This window comes from Delphinapterus leucas, chromosome 7 (assembly GCF_059928025.1).
Source record: "Delphinapterus leucas isolate spDelLeu-1000000601 "Yukka" chromosome 7, BTC_Dleu_Yukka2, whole genome shotgun sequence".
In the NCBI taxonomy this organism is placed as follows: domain Eukaryota; kingdom Metazoa; phylum Chordata; class Mammalia; order Artiodactyla; family Monodontidae; genus Delphinapterus; species Delphinapterus leucas.
In genome coordinates this window covers 55,545,770-55,558,495 of record NC_143135.1, presented here as the reverse complement: position 1 = coordinate 55,558,495, position 12,726 = coordinate 55,545,770, and the positions used below count along the sequence as shown (strand labels likewise).

Genomic DNA, 12,726 nt, shown 5'->3' with positions numbered 1-12,726 from the left:
GTTCTCTAAGCATGTCCACAGCTGTGAGGTCAGAAGGTTGGTAGAGAGCATTTGAGTGAAGATGAGAGAAATTATTTTCTAAGAATATATTGTGAGCCATATACACACACATATATACATACATACACATATATAGGTATATATAGAAAAATGTACATGGATATTCCTATTCACAAATAGATTTGTCTGTTCATATGTCTATGGGATACTGTTCTGAGCACTTCTTGTTTGTTATCTCATTTAATCTTCACAGCAGCCCTAAGAGATAGGCACTTTTATTTTCTCTATTTTTGGGTAAGGAACTGAGGAATAGGGAATTTAGGAAATTTGCTAAGTTTTCTCCATTAGAAAAGAAAGGAAACAGAGTTTTGACCCCAAGTAATCTGGCCTCTCTATATAGAATAAGCACATGTTTTTGTGGGACAAATCTGAGTTTGGATCCTGGCTCTACTGTTTAATAAGAATATGACCTTGGATAAGTTATCTAATCTCTCTGAGCCTCCTTTCTACAAGGGGTAGTTGGCATATTGGGAGTAAAGTTCTTCATTCCACTTTAATTCCCTCTGCTACTTCCTTGTGGGTATGTCTTTGGTAACATTACACAACGTGACAATGGCAGGATATGAGAGTGATGGCAGATTTCAACTGAAATTTTTTTGAGTTTTGTTTTGTAACAAGTAAGCTATTCAGCATGTCCGTTTCTGGCCATGATGACAACATCGCTTTCTAAACTCACTGAGAGACCACTGTTACTATGGACTTAATTCTGACCCGGTGGGAAATATCTTGGTAATAATGAACTTTGTGAGAGCTTGGGAATGTGATGGTCAATTTAGTTTGCTATCAGTGAAGAGAGAATATTGTACCCCAGACTTTAGGAATGCATATTTTAGAAAGTGTGTATCTAAAAATCTTGACCAATGCTAGTACATCTAGAGAAGATGACCAGGGGACTGTGTGGGATCCATGTCAAAAACGGAGTAGTCGAAGACTCAGGGCCCTTTTGGTGTGAGGAAAAGAAGAGGAAGTAGATTTCTTTTCTTCTAGCTGTGAGCTTTCTTGTGCTTCAGTGTTTCAATCAATGATTTCTGTATCTTCTTCCTATTTTCCATGGAAATGATAGAATTCCCTACATGACCTACTGACTTTTCTGGAATCCTATTTCTAAAGTCAGATCAAAGTTATATTAAGTGTATTTTTTGAAAAACATTAGAGAATCTGCGAAGCACAAAACTGTCACTGTAAGTAGAAGGATCACGGCTCATAACCACTGGTTTTGATCTCATAACCATGGATCCTATTGGAATTCCTTGTTATTAGTAGACGCAAATAAAACAAATGTTTTCTGCTCCCAGCTCTATAGGGACTTTATTAAAATTGGAGGAATAGTATTTTCCGGTGCTTAGAGCTGTTAGAAAAATAGGCTTTATTATGGCTAAGTCTGCAAACTGAATGCAAAAAGGGATGATTGGGTTAATTTCTATGCATGGTGACTTAGCTTTGTGTAGGGGCTGTGCAATACACAGAGACTAACAATTGTTCTTGGAAGGTCCATTAGGCCTAAAAATATAAGTCTCCCTGTTGTTAATTGTGCTAGGGAAAAAAAAAAAGCATAACTCGAGTGTTCCCTTTTGTGGATCCAGGAAAGCTTTGTTTTGGAATATGGAGGCCCCAGCAGAAGAGAGCTAAGGCAATGTAGGCTTTTACTGAGCGCCTGCAGGATGCCTCTCACTGGGGATGTAAACGATATGGTTCTTGGCCTTCAGGAGCCTGGATTAGAAGGAAATTGATCAATCAGTCAATCACTAATTGAGATCCACTGAGAAACGTGCTGTGAGAGAACAGAGAAGGGTACAATTAATTGAGTGAAAATGATCAGAGAAGGCTTCAGTGAGGTGTTATATGCACTAGGTCTTAAAGGACCTGTGAAAGTTGGACTGAAAGTGGGGAAGAAAGGTATTTCAGCCAGAGAGAAGACCGTGTGAAACTGGCCTCCCGACATGCTGGAATGATTGGAATGGAGCTGATAGGAGAGAGGAGTGGTGGGATTTACAAGGTAGATGGGGCCAAGTTATAATGACTCTTGAGTGTTATGTTAGGGAATTAGGGCTTTCATTCTCTGGGGACCCTGGGAACTGTGAAGGTGTGTGCGTAGGTTTTCATAGCCTGACCTCACATGTGTGATACAACAACCTTTGGTTTTATGATCAAATAATTTGGGAAACATTCCATACTATATTTCTCTTTTTTTGGAGACTCTGTGTATGTAACCACATTGAAGGCTCTGAAATGATAAGATAAACCCATTTGACTTGTTTACGCATGGTCCAATGTGTTCAAACGTGGGATCCCTTTCATTTATTTTACCTTGTATCATGTTTGGGACATGTGATATAGGTAAAGGAGGAGGAGGAAGGACAGGTTTCTAGGAAAATAGAAGAACCTTGCTCACCAATCTCTCAATATTGGGCGTGGGGGGAGGGAAGGGGAGCCATTTCTTAAACCTAAAGAGAGCCCTGCACTGGGCGTGAGGAAGTCTTGGTTCTTTTTCTGGCTTTGCTGTTAGGTATGCTGTGTGCCTTTGACCAGTTCACTGTTTTGAAACTCATCCTCCAGACACAGATGGTACTGCCTGACCACAAATAATTGGACAGTCTATTAAGCAGTGTACATGCATTAGCTCATTAAATCCTCAAATCAAACCTCGAGTTAGAGTCCCATTTCAAAGATAAGAAAACTGAAGAATTAAGAGACAAAGGAACGATTCAAAGTCACTGTTTAGTAAATGAGGGTTCCTGGGTGGGTGGGGGATGAAACATTTTCAGTGGAAGAAACAGTTTAAAGGCACAGAAGCGAAAAGGGGTAGGCAGTCTTCAAGGAACCACACACTGTGTATAATAATCTGCTGTGTAGCCCGCTTGGAAGAGTGGTGGGAGACAAGAATAGAAAAGGTAGGTTTAGGTCAGGTGGTAGAGGGCCTTTGAATGCCATGTCTTATTTGCATTTTATTTGCATTTTATCATCCCGATTTTCAAATGAGGTCTTAGAAATGTTATCATTCAGTGTTCCTTGAGTCTAAGATGGTATATATTTAAACATACACTATTATTTTATGAAAAAAAATGCCTTACTGAAAGAGCACTCTTAGACTTACTTGGACGTGGATTTATAGTGTGTCACTCTCTTGCATACACCAAAAGGAAAATAAAAGTGAAATGTATTCGTAAAGGATGCCTAACACTTCCTGATATTCAGTTCCAGCTTTGATTCACTTTTTGACTCATTATCCATATTTTGCTACCTGATAATTGTCCTCTATGTTATCAAGGGCACTGACAGTACATTTCTTAAAAACGTTTTAGCATTTGTTCTCCCAAGTCACTGAGACATAGTCTGCGATTTTCAGTGCTGACACTTTCTTGATCTTACCAGAAGATCTTAACAAAAAGTCTTCTCACAACTACTGAGGTTCATATTTCTCCATGAAATGGACCTTGAATTATTTGTTCAGGATTGCACTGGTCCAGTCACACCACCAGAAACGACAACCGAGTACACTCTTGTTGACAGCCATGTCCTGGATGCAGCTTGACTGTAAAAAACATTCTGATTTTGATGTCAAAATGTTCCAGAAAAGAAAAGAGAAGGATTTTAGAATTAACAAAATATGGTAGCTTATTGAAGGTTAAACAGTGGTAGAAGCTGCAGAACCAGTATTCAGAAATAAGAAATATGCATCCTGGAGCCAGACTGCTTAGGTTCCAGGCCCAGACCCTCCACTTATAAGCTCTGTGACGTTGGGCACGTTTCTTCACCTCTCTGAATCTGTTTCCTCATCTGTAAAATTGAGATAGTAATACCTGCCTTACCTGCAGAAGAAGTAATACCTGCAGAAGAGTAACTGCAAAGTAAGTGCCTGGTTCTTATTGAGCACTCTCTGTGTACTGTCTTCTATTAGTAACATTTTTGACAGGAGGAATTAACATGTATAGAGCATTTCAGTATGTCTTCAGTGCTTAATCTTTGGCTTGTTTGATAGGAGAAAGTTGAGACTCGGAGAGATCAACTTCTTCACAGCCTCACTGCTAGTCAGTGGCAGACCTGAAACTTGGGACTTCTGGTTTTGTTCAGTGCTCTTCCCATTGTTCTCATTGTCTCTCCTCCTACGGATACAGGGCTGTGGATCGTGCTTTGTAGTGCTAGCCTGCGGTCAGAGTGAATCGTGGTCTCAGAAAAAATATCCACTGTTGTCCCCGCCCTTGCAGTCTTGGAGGAGTTATCATCTTTGGTTGCCAGATAGGTGTGTTCATAGTTTAGATATGTCCAGACATGGTAGGGCATCAGAATAATTCTGTCCCCAGTACTGTCTAAGATCAGGCCTGCTTTGTGTTCTCGTGGGTCACTAGCTTTCTGAAATGAGGTTAAGGCACAGGTATTATTCACCTGGTGTGAATGTCTACTCATGTTAGAAATATAGCAGGGAAGTTGTGTCTGGCATTCCAGACCAAGACTTGGACCCTGTGACCTGAAAGTTGGGACATATCAGGGCCTCTCTCCTCCCTGAAGAGGCCACTGTAGCTTGCTCCTTGTCAAGCATGTCTCAGGGCTCCGATGTCACCTGTCACCAGGCATGCCTAGTTGACTGTTTATCAGTGTTTCTGCTGACCTTTGTCTAAGCAGAGAGAAAGGGAAAGAGAGAAGAAGTCAAGACAAAAGTCCCTAGAAAAAGCAAGATGCATAGAAGAATATCTTCTCTCCTGTTCCTTACCCCCAGGCTCAGCTCTTCCAAGGATACGCTTTTCCAGAACAAGCGGATCCCATTGCTCTCTTTCCTTTCCTCTGCAGCCCTGGGGCACGGGTTATAATTAATTATCTGGGAACCACCTCTTTCTCCATTTGTTGCATTTGGCTCTTTAGTGTCCCCCTTTTTTTTTTTTAAACCAGGACACAAGGTCATTAGACTGCACTTAGTTGCCTGACATAGCGATGGAACATACAAGTTAACACAGATACCAGGGCTCACCTGAGGCCCTGAAAGGAACCTTTCTCAGCAGCAACAGATGAGAGCTAACATATGGACATTTGAGCCTAGAACACATATTTCATTTCAGAAACAAAAAGCTATGCAAAGATAAGAAATAAACAAGAAACCTTGGCTTTGCTGGTCAAAGCCAAGCCCAGAGACAAGGTAGTCCTGATCTGGTCCTAGAGCACATAGCATTTCTCTCTAAGTTGCCTTCCTTAGCGGAATCTCTCAGAAACCTGCATGCTTATAGCCAGATGCTTTTCTAGGAAGGTGGAGGCTGTCCTGGACGAATGATTATATTTAGCTCAACTTGATGTCATGTGTGGCTGTGGCTACGAGCCTGCTTTTCGGAGTCAGATCCACCTGCTTTGAATCCTGGTTCTTCTACCCAATAGCTGTGTATCTCAGGCAAATGTGCTTAACCTGTTAAGCCTCACTTTCCACATCTACAAAATGGCGAGGGAACAATGCCTATCCCAGGACCGTTGTCTTAAGAAATTGTATAATGTAAGGTCAGTATGAGTCATTTAGCTTAGTCTCTGACATGTAGTAAAAGCATCCAAAGAAACTACTTGATAGCGCCTGTACTCCTCCCAAATTCAGTCTCATACCACACCACCCCATCGTTCACTACCATTCAGCCACAGCGGCCTCTCTTTTTTCTCTGAAAGCGCCAAGGTCTCCCCCACCTCAGAGCCTTTGCACTTGCTTTTCCCTCTGCCTGGACTATCTCACCCTCCCTCACCCTCTCCCACACCTCTGGCTCCTTCTCATCATCCTGGTGTGAGCTAGTATCTTCAAGGAGCACAGCCAGCTGGTTAAGAGCATGGACTCTGGATTCAAATCCTGGCTCTGCCACCGAGTGACTCCATGACCTTGGGCAACTTACTTCTCTGTATCCCAATATCTTCAACTGTAGAATGGAGTAATAATACCTATTTCATGAGGTTGTTGTGAGGAGGAAGTGAATTACTATATGTAAAGCACTTAGAATAGTGCTTGGCATGTAGTTAAGCTATGTAGAAGTGATTGCTGTTATTATAAAATGTCATTTCCTCAGAGAAACCTTCCTTGACCAGTTTATCTAGAGTTTCCTCCAGACCACTGTAATGATTTATTGTGATTACTGACATATTTGGGTATATTTTTGCCATCTTACTTTATTCTACTTTCTCTCCCCCTCCCTTCCATCGGATTCATCTGGTTTCCTTCATTTCTCTTTGTCTTCCTCCCATGGTTTGGAATACACACATCCTATTTCTTTTATTTTAATGATTTTCCTTGCATTTTTTTATACAAGTTCCTTACTTAATGTCTAAAGTAAAACATCTCCCTCCTCCTTAGAATTCAAGATCCTTAGAAAGTTCTCTAATTCTGCTTACTGCCTTCATTTTCATGTTTAGTGTTGTCTATTTTTTTTTAACATCTTTATTGGAGTATAATTGCTTTACAATGGTGTGTTAGTTTCTGCTGTATAACAAAGTAAATCAGTTATACATATACATATGTCCCCATATCTCTTCCCTCTTGCATCTCCCTCCCTCCCACCCTCCCTATCCCACCCCCCTAGGTGGTTACAAAGCACCGAGCTGATCTCCCTGTGCTATGCGGCTGCTTCCCACTAGCTATCTACCTTACGTTTGGTAGTGTATATATGTCCATGCTACTCTCTCGCTTCATCACAGCTTACCCTTCCCCCTCCCCATATCTTCAAGTCCATTCTCTAGTAGGTCTGTGTCTTTATTCCCGTCTTACCCCTAGGTTCTTCATGACATTTTTTTTCCCCTTAGATTCCATATATATGTGTTAGCATACGGTATTTGTCTTTCTCTTTCTGACTTACTTCACTCTGTATGACAGACTCTAGGTCCATCCACCTCACTACAAATAACTCAATTTCGTTTCTTTTTATGGCTGAGTAATATTCCATTGTATATATGTGCCACATCTTCTTTATCCATTCATCCAATGATGGACACTTAGGTTGCTTCCATCTTCTGGCTATTGTAAACAGAGCTGCAATGAACATTTTGGTACATGACTCTTTTTGAATTATGGTTTTCTCAGGGTATATGCCCAGTAGTGGGATTGCTGGGTCGTATGGTAGTTCTATTTGTAGCTTTTTAAGGAACCTCCATACTGTTCTCCACAATGGCTGTATCAATTCACATTCCCACCAGCAGTGCAAGAGGGTTCCCTTTTCTCCACACCCTCTCCTGCATTTATTGTTTCTAGATTTTTTGATGATGGCCATTCTGACCGGTGTGATATGATATCTCATTGTAGTTTTGATTTGCATTTCTCTAATGATTAATGATGTTGAGCATTCTTTCATGTGTTTGTTGGCAATCTGTATATCTTCTTTGGAGAAATGGAATTAAGTGGTTAGGTGACTGAATAATGTATTGTTTTAGAGCCTCAAACACTTTTTCTCCATACCATTTTTATGTGTGTCTGGATTGAAGATGATTTCTCTTATATGAGTTTGGAACTTTTCATCCTTAAAATTTGAGGTGGGAGAAGTTCCATTCCCGGTAATGGAGAAGTACCTTGTATCAGACTAAATCTTCTGCAGAAAAAATAATTATAAACTCTAAACAAAATATGTGAAAACAATTGTTTGAAGTCACTGAAGAGCAACCAGAGTAGATGGAAATGAGACAGGATTTGACCCTAAAAAATAAGGAAAGATATAAAATGTGGGTGAGAGCCACAGTTATGTGGCTTTTCTCCTGAGGGTATTATTATCCCCCAGTATGCACAAGGCAGAGTGACTGGAACTCAAATAGAAAGCTGTACTCATTGCCTGAAGAGTTTGGGCTTGACAAAACAACTGGAAATTGAAAGGGAAAATCCTGGAAGAGGGGAACAACAGAGCCTGTGCATAAACACCCCTCACATATTTGGTTGCCTCTGAATTGTACTTGGATGAGTGAGACTTTCAGGACCCAAGGAGGAAATAACCGCTGGAAGGCTGACATTGCTGATCCAAGATTTCAGCTGCTGCTCAACACAGGGGAGACAGATTTCATACCTAGTTAGAGACCTGCCAGCTTGGAGGGTATGATAAAGACCGGAAGCTTTTCATTGAAACCCAAGAAGAACTGCAGTTTAGAATTAAAGGTTATATCCCCAAAGGGCATTACCCTAGGACTAAGGGCAGTACCAAAATAGACCTGTCCCAACAAAGCATAAAATAAAGCCTTCAAGGTTATCCTTCAGTAACTTAACTGCCTGGTGGAACAAAAGCCACTCTTCAGAGAAGGATAATGGAAGTACAGAAAAGAAGATTGAAAAGAAAGTAAATAGAAGTTCAGTGACTTGTGAGGTAATATCAAGAAATCTAACATATGTTTAATTGGAGTTCCAGAAGAAGAAGGGAGAGGGGGAGGAGGATTAAAGGGGAGACTAGGGCAGAAAAAATATTTGAAGGAATATTAGCTGAAATTTTGCCAAAGTTGATAACAAACAGCAACCCACAGATCCTGGAAACTCCATGAATTCCAAGCAGTATAAACACAAGGAAGAACATACCTAAGCACATCATGGTCAAACTGCTAAAAAAAACAAGACAAAGAAAAAATCCTTAGAGCAGTCAGAGGGGGAAAAACATATACACACATTACCAGAATGACAGCCAACTGTTATCCGAAACAGTGGAGGCCAGAAGTTAATGTAATGACATCTCTGCAGTCCTGAACAAAGAAAACTGCATCCTAGACTCTATATCCAGTTTATATAAATATATATATATGCAAAATAAAGGCATTGTCAGATTAAAAAAAAAACAAAAACAGAAATTTTCTTACTAGATGACTCACAATAAAAGAAATACTGTAAGAAGTAATTCAGGCCAAAGGAAATTGATACCAGATGCAAATTTAATTCTATAGGAAGGGAGGAAGGGTGGGCATAGGAAATGATAAATATGTCACTAAATCTAAAAAATTATCTTTCTGTGTCAGTTTTTTAAAGTAAATTGATACTTGAAACCAAAAATAATAGTGTATTGTTTGTAACATATACAGAAGTGAAATATATGGCAGCAAATATATATATAAAAAATAGCACAAAGGATGGAATGGGGTGTAAATGGAATTTGAAAGTTTCTTGCATTATAATTTAAAGTGATATAATATTAATTCAAGATACACTGTGATAAATTCAGGGTGTATATTATAATCTCTAAAACAAGCACTAAAGAAAGGGAGGGAAGGATGGAGGAAGAAGAAGGGGATAAAAGCTAAAAAAAAAAAAGAAAACTTGATTAGAAGAAGACAGAAAGGAGAAACAAACAGAAATAAAGTCTACTTAAACCCAGTTATATCAATAAATATATTGAATATAAATGAACTAAACACTAATGACAGAGATTGTCACATTGGATAAAAATGCAAGACTCAACTATAGTTGTAGCCCTCCAAAAAAAAAAAAAAAAAAGTCTTGTGTAAGAATGCTTATAGCAGCTTTATTCATAATTGCCAAAACTGAAAACACCTAAATGGGACTAGTTGTATTCCACAACTGTAGAATTCATATTCTTTTCAAATATTCGAGTAATGCATGTTCAGGTAATACACGTGAATCACAGCTAAACTTTTTTTCATCATCGATTCAGACTAATGAGGTGGATTGGGGCACCCTCATTTTTATAAGTCTGGAAATGTGGCTCAGAGGAAGATGGGTCTTGTTCAAGATGGCAGTCATGATGAAAGATGGGATATCTCTCACCATGGAGGTAAACAGTGAACATCTGTTCAACTTTAAAATCCAGGTACTTTCTACTCAAGAGCACAAAGTGAGTTAGCTTGGGTCTTAGATCTAGAAGCCACATCTCCTGAGTCCCAGTCAAGAGCTAGAAATCTACATTCTAATAGAAATTTCTATAAAAATCCCGTTTGCTCACTGTTGTCAGTCCAACCAGTAGGAGATCTGTTTTGTTGGTTAAGTGGGTAATAAAACCCTTTCCTAAAGGAAAGCCTCACCTATCTTTTTTTCCCATAATTTTAGGTTTATGCTTACTAAGGAGGAAGCCAGGGCAAGGAGACAGCCAAGGACATTTTAATTGAGTCAAGTGGGACATGCTTTTAATCAGGTTTTAGTGTATAGCTTCTGGAAAGTGCATTGAGATCTCTTAATTATCTTACCAAATCTGCATTTCAATTTGGTACTCTTGAGTGTTTAGAGAGTCACTGATAAACTAACCAGCTCCCCTGCGGAGAATAACTGAAGCCTCTGGAGGAAAGCAGTCCTAAATTAGACTGAAGAAGTATGAGATCACAATAATGTGAGCAAAAGGAGTTATTGATCAGATGGTTCAGCAATCTAGATCATCTTAAAAACTTGTTTATTCTATTATTCCTTTTGAGTATGTAGCGAACACTTGCTGATTGCTTCTCCTGAAGCCACTTCCCCCTTTCTCCATCCTAGCAGTGCCTTAATTTCTTTAAGACATCTATGTGGTTCTGGGGATGCTGGCTCCATCCACCCTTAAGGTTTGGCCAGTCAGCAAGTTCCATCCCCCTGGCTACCATGATTATTTTGGATTGGGCATGCAACCTAAGAGGTGCAGTCTAAGTAAACTCTAGTTGGTGTGGTGTGTGGGTGTGATTTGATTACAGAAAGTGACTACCAGTCCTGTACTCTGACCCTAGACTTATACAGGGGTTCGCACTGTTGTAGATATGCACTTGGAGTGAAAAGGGAGAAAGAACCAGTGCCTCCCTGTCAGGGCTGCTGTGAAGATTGCATGGGAGCTCATAAAGCACCTTGCAGAAAGTCTGGCATAAAATATAAATTCATGCTTTAAGGACTTTTTGAATTACCAATGACAGAAACTACCTCAGACAAACAAGCAAAAAGCTAGGAATGTATTGGAAACGTAGTAAAGAAGCTCAGAAAGTTGAAGGAAATGTTCTAGATACCTGGGCAACTCTGAGGGCTTTATACACCAGAATCAGATTTCAGTGCCCCCGGGGCTCTCCTTGGGGCTCATCGCTGCTTGTCTGTGGTTGAATTTCTTTTCTCTAGGTGATAGGAAAGAAGGTCACCTGCAGCCTCCAGTCCTCCTGTCACTGTGACCCAAAAGGCAAGGTCCCTACTCCTGAAACTCCAAATTAAAAAATCTTTGGGAAGGATACTAACGGCTTGGGTCATAGTTCCACCTCTGGCTCAAGGGCTGTGGCCAGGGATCGGAGAACTTGGTTGGTCAGATCCGGGCCACACATGCTCCACCTGAGACTTGCCTGGTAGACGGGGAGGGGTATGAGTGGCAGCGCCACCCAGGATCATGTCTGCATGACATGAATAACAATTTTCCCCAAATGGTGCCGAATAGTAACACAAGTGTCCATAGTTATTTGGTATTGCTTTTCTTCCTAAGCAGATTTATTCTCCTTCTCTCTCTAATCAGGCTGGGGAGCAGGAAATAGGAATGTAGGGGGGAAGGTTAAGTATGAATCGTATTGTTCACTTACTATGTAGTAAGTAACTTTTGTGTGTATTAGCCTATTACCTCTCATTTCATCTTTACTATAACACTGTGAGGTAGATAATATTGCCATTTCAGCCAGAAACAAGCTCAGGCTAAGAAACTAACCCAGGACCACCAGATATCCAAGTGATGGAGCCAGGAGCCAAAGCAGGGTCCACTTGTCTCCAAAGTGTACCATGCTCTCAGAATGAAGTAAGCTATACTTTCCTGGTTGGCATGCCATTCCTCCTTCCTCCCCTGGTCACTCCCACCATCTGTCCCCTATCAGAAGTCTGGATTAGAACTTGAAACCTAGGGGGAAGTCCCTGGTGGTCCAGTAGCTAAGACTCCACACTCCCGATGCAGGGGGCCTGTGTTCAATCCCTGGTCGGGGAACTAAAATCCCACAAGCCACATGGCATGGCCAAAAAATATGTTTAGAACTTGAAACCTAGGTTCTTCCAGACCTATAAGGACATTCTTGTCTCATCCCATAGTAGACAAAGGATGTATTCTCTCTAAAATAAACAGAAATGTTTGTGTGTTGACCTAAAACTGGAGAACACATTTCTGAACACAGTGTTTTACTTAAGTAGCAAAAAAGTTGTAGCAAGAACTGGGTGGCCTGTATTTGAATCCCACTAACTACCAACTAGGCAACATATTCTGTGCTTCAGTTTATTCGTCCATGAACTGAGGCTAGTGACAGAACCTAGCTCATAGGATTTGTTGTGCGGATTAAACGAGCTAATATATAAAGCACTTAGAGTACCTGCAAGTACTATATCAGTGTTAGCTCTCTTTATTAAAATGGGTTATTCATTATTAGTGGACTCTTTTGGTTTAGGGCCAAAACAGGCAGACTTTTCGCTTCAGGAATCTTCGTTCTTGGGTTCACATCTGGGTTGTACGCATTTAGCTCTCAAAGAAACAAACCCATCTTAGTATAATCTAAGGCAGAAATAACCTACTTACGATCCAGGGAGCACAGTTCTAAGGGGGAAATAGTCTCCCTGCCTGTCTGGTCCTGTTCACATACCTACTATTAACATTTTCCCCATATGTCACTTTGTCATACCTACATACTGAACTTTTAAACACTTGAGTTTAAATAAATTAGACTGTCAGATCTGTCAGACGTGAGTCTGGAGTGCACAAAAGTGACTTCCTCCAAGATACTGAAGGTGATTTGGCAGAAGGGCGGGAGAGTCTCAAGTTTATGTGGTAG

General features: G+C 40.4%; 1 protein-coding gene across 2 annotated transcripts in view; it reads left to right on the top strand.

Moving 5' to 3' along the window:
• GAB2 (GRB2 associated binding protein 2) overlaps positions 1-12,726 on the top strand; it is a 171,835-nt gene that overhangs the window by 17,741 nt on the left and 141,368 nt on the right. The window lies entirely within an intron of this gene.